The 4921-nt window shown below is 35.1% G+C and overlaps 1 long non-coding RNA gene across 1 annotated transcript; it reads right to left on the bottom strand.

The window, feature by feature from the left end:
• Positions 1 to 1457: 1457 nt before the first annotated feature.
• Positions 1458 to 2792, bottom strand: LOC111407649. Its single transcript, XR_002705148.1, has 2 exons — positions 2416 to 2792; positions 1458 to 2040 (listed from the first exon to the last, which is right to left on the bottom strand). It is a non-coding gene; the product is annotated as an uncharacterized LOC111407649 (long non-coding RNA).
• Between the last annotated feature and the right edge of the window lie 2129 nt (positions 2793 to 4921).

The following is a 4921-nucleotide window of genomic DNA, read 5'->3' as shown; positions in this document are numbered from 1 at the left end:
CTCGTGCCGTAATGCCATCACAGTATTAATTCACAGTGAAGTCACAGTACTTCTACAGAGGTATATACTATTGAGGTGGAGGTGAAATGTTAGTAGAGCACATACGAGAGTTGCAGTTAATTTCAATGGCTTGGTTAGTTCTCCCGAACAATTGAGATAAGATGACATGTGTTGAACTTTTGCCGGTGGCAAATATTGCTGCAAATGTCAAAGGACGGTGATGTGTGGTGATGGATTGGATTAAGCTTCAATGTCAACACCTCATAACATCAAAAAGGTCCGATAGTGGAAGGAATGTCATATCATAGCATATAATCTCCATAGCCGATTAGGGTATTGATTCATAGAATAATGCCAACGTAGACATACAGATCCAATATTTATGTGAAGAAAGATGGCACCTAAGAAGCTTCGAAGAAAAGGTCCCTTGGAGTCAAGTTCCAAGAAAACGAAGGTACATTAAAAGATTATCCTACAAAATGCAACTGCTTCAAAATAATAACGTTGATTGAACTTTCGAAGCACACACTGGAAAGTTCGACATTAAGTAAAAGAAAGAGAACAACCGCAAGGTACACAGATGCGCAAGAGGTCACTGTGGATGATCGCAATTTCAGAAACAACATTATTCCATGCAAACGCCACTCTCATATTTATAGTATTCCATGCCAACACAATTACCGTTCCTACAGTATTCCATCACGCCACCATTATCCCTTTCAAAGGGCTTACCATATTCGAATTGGATTCTTTCATCGTTGGTGAATGAAATATATAGTTTGCAAGGTATAAACATATCACAGACATTTATACTTCAACTTTGTAGTTCTTTTGTGTATGGTTTTATTAATGTTGTTATTGTAATGTAGGTTAAACAATGCCATACTACTCTCCGCCTTTACCGGAACACGATGACTTGGGCAAGTGATTTGATTTATGCTTTAATTTGAGCAATATCAATCAATGCATGATTAAAGTTCAATCGTACATATGTTAAGAGAATAAAATTTCATGAGGTTTTTTAGGTAAACCAATGGATCAATGATGGCAAAGAATAGAAGGTTGATCGGAGGGTCAATTTCATTTAGACCGCATGGGGTAATGAAGAATGGATCAATTTTGTCGAATAATCATTTTCATATTCTTTTATAAGTTGGTTTGTAATATTTTTTGGGCATATACGAAAGTTCAAATTTATAGTCTTCTCCATTTTTTTTGCAATATTGGTGTCTACTGAAGGAAGATTGCTGCCAACGGCATGGAAATATGTTGGATTTCCTCTACAGAAAATGGAACTCTTTCATTTGTCAAGCGTTAATAGTTTGTTGAGCATCCACGACTAGTCATCACTTGGTTTATATGTTTTGTTACTACAACATTGATCATTTTCTTCACTTTATGTTGCCTTTACATATTCATTAAAGCAAATTATCCCCTACACTAATAGTAGGAATAAGTGAAGACAATAACAGAGACTTAATGGAAGAACTTGTTGACATCATCCAAAATTTTACAGAAACAATATTACACGACAAGATAAAACATAACATTTATCCGCCTAAATCTCCTTCTTCATGGAATATTTGGAAACTGTGAGAATTTCCACGTCATAACCCATTTGATTACTATCTATTAATCAAGTCAAACCCTTCCCTTCACATTCCATTCCGCACTACCTTTTGCATTGCATATCGCCACTGTCATCAAATATGTAGTTCTTCTTCATCATTGAGGCAAACTTGAGATTCAAACATGTTTGACATATCTTATACTCCTTCGTTTATCGCAAGGTTCACTCAGGAAGAGTTACCGGTAGAGGATTGACCGCTTGATTCTTCTTTCACAAACCAGTTCCAAAATCCACAATTGTCACTGCAGTAAAGAAATAATCTCCCTTTTATTGCTAGTCTCCTTCTGCACCACAAAACACTTCTCGAATCTATGCTTGCATATTGGACATTGACGTTTTCGTGGCATTCTGGGAAAACATGGTCCTTAGCTCTACAACTACAACATATTCCATAATTCCTTCCATCCATTCTACGACATTAATAAACCACGGATTAGGTCAACTCGAACAAAAGAAAATTGAGCTTAACAACTCATACAAACACACGGAACAAAATAAAAATGTACAGTAGATAAACACTGAGCAACCTCGAAATTAATCATATGACTTATGCAGTATATAAACATAAGCACTTTCTCCAATATGATTGAAGATCATAAATTTCAGATTGAAGGGCAACATGATAAGCACGACATTCTTAATTTATTTATTTTCTATTCACTTCAATATCAAGAGGGTAAAATTCTACAACAATTTTTGTTCCTCAAATTTCAATCATATATGAAAATGGCATTTGGAGCAATTTTGTTGACAAAGCAGTGAAATTGGGTGATTTCCATATATACCTGTGCAAAGCAAATGCGAAAAAAATGACGAGAGATAGAAAAACTTGTGGTGCTGATTTAGCGGGTGGCCGAAAATGGTGAAGCGGGTGGCAGTGCAACCATGTCTAGAAGTGTAATTGGAGCAGAGGTGAAACCTTTGGTTAATTATGATCGGAGAATCCGAACCATCAAGAGGCGAAAAAATCGATGTACTTGTCGTCGTAGAGGTGGCGACACCTTTTGCTGAATTGAGGCCGGAGATGGTAAGTCCAGGTGAGAGTACTGTGTAGATTTCAATTTGGGAGAAGGATTTCGTGGGTGTGGATTTTCAGACTGATCTGTCTTTTTAATTCCTTTAACATAAGTCAATTTTGTGGGATTTTTTTTTTAATAATAACACCACATCAGCCAGGAAAAAACATTGTCATTATCTCCTATGAGCAATGCCCTGCGTACAGGGCACTATTCCACAAGGGGTCTTACAGACCCCTTACTATAGCGACAGGTCGGATCCATCGGCCTGTACTAAAAAAATATTGTGCGAGCCCCATCTCTGTGTCTTCTCTGACAGACCCTTGTGAATCTCCTCTGTACCTGAAGCACTTTTCATCCCCTGTCACTATAGTTGAATTGTTAATTGTCACCTAAACTTGTAATGAATTGACTACAAATAACACCATAATTGAGATCTGCTTTGTATTTTTTGCTATTCACACAATTAATTATTGACACATTATTTTGTGAGAAATAGAAAGTATTTAACAATATTAAATAGTTGTTAAAGTGAAAAATTAAATTGATTACATTTTAATTTAAAATGATGTGTCAATAATTAATTGGATAGACAATAAATTAGACAGCAAAAATTGGATAGCAAATCTCAACTTTCATTTTACTGAAACACTCTTAATTGCATTACTAATAGTTATTGAATTTTATAAATTTTTATTTTCGAACATTACAAAAGTACTATCTACTTAAACACAACCTTCACTTATTAAATGTTACCAAAACTAACAGAATTTGTTACCTAACCAACAAAGTTCATGACACGACTTATATTTCTAGCATAATAGTTTTTACGAATTCTAACAAATAGAATTTCTATCTTTTCTTTTTTATTTAAAAAGATTGAATCTTTGAATTATTGTTACGAAAATATTTGTTAATGCAAATGCACAGTTCATTAACAAGAGTAAAATGAATTTTAATTCCAAGTATCGTTCCTACAGAGACTATGCTAGTTCAAATTTGAATAATCGAAACAATGAAAAGTTATGATTTTTCTATAACTAAATTGTAGTCAAATAATCTACTTATGAATGCAAGGCCTAACTTATCTAAAACTAATGCAAGTTATAACGAATACGATTTTGATGAAAAATGTACTAGGATCTTGAATTCCCCTATGTCAGTCTCCTTTAACCCTAACCTTAAAATTTGACAACACAATTCAATTTATTAAGATAAATATACATAAATTTTTTAATAATCTCTTTCGAGTAGGATTAAATATATCTTTACGTACGATCCGACTATATTTCTATGACGGATGCAAATATACAAGAATGCATTAAGGATTTATGAATACTTAAAGATCACATAAATTACAGTAGTATATTTTTATCGTTGATCGTTCTTTACGACGATTATGATTATGTCTAACTTATTTTTCATCTTTCGAAGGTAAAATAAGTCACAATATTCATGCAATTAGTGATCAAGTAATTGTAGATAATGTAAATCTCATCATAATTGTTCAAAACTAAAAGCGCACTTTAATATCAAAAACAAGATTCAAAAGTTAAAGTTTTATAATACAAGGTTCATTGAAAATCTAGCACTAAAAATACTTAGCCTAACATGCTAAGAATAAAACAAATAAAATGGAAGGCCCAAGTAGTGACTTTGTAGTTGCTTGTACGAAGTCACCTCACCTTACTTGCTCCCTCCATTTCTCATTAGGTCCAGTGTTACCTCTCCCAGATGGGTTTGTGACCCGCCCGATGACTCACCGGCCAGCCATTTTTTCCTAGCTCAACACCTCATCAACTCCGTTCGATAGAGAGCTAATGTATGAGCTTCACTACACATTTACCAGCGATGGAAGGGACCATGGACGATGTATGTGAAGCTGCCCATGGATGCCATGGGGTCCTTTTGCACAAACGATAAGGCAAAAAAATGATGGCATAATCATTCTGAGCCATGGTGCCTGTGGGAGTAGAAGAAGTGGGATGAGATATGGTAGAGACCGGTGGAAAGGAAAATTTCGAGGATTTACAACTAGCAAGGATGTTTAGAGATTGTTTTGTTCGTAAAACTATTGTAATTTGACCTAAGTTCTAGTGGGTGTTGGGGTTTTTGTTAAAATGGTATTGAAAAGATCAAAATTATGGACCGAGGAGAAAAGTCATCGTATTTTCGCTAGCCTACCGTTAGTTGGCTGCTCAAGCAGCGCCTGCATATTTTCTCACAAAAGCTGTCGCTCGACTGGCACATGAGTGGCAAAGTTGTCGATTGAGCA

This window comes from Olea europaea, chromosome 13 (genome assembly GCF_002742605.1).
Source record: "Olea europaea var. sylvestris chromosome 13, O_europaea_v1, whole genome shotgun sequence".
In the NCBI taxonomy this organism is placed as follows: domain Eukaryota; kingdom Viridiplantae; phylum Streptophyta; class Magnoliopsida; order Lamiales; family Oleaceae; genus Olea; species Olea europaea.
This window is presented reverse-complemented; position numbering and strand designations above follow the sequence as displayed.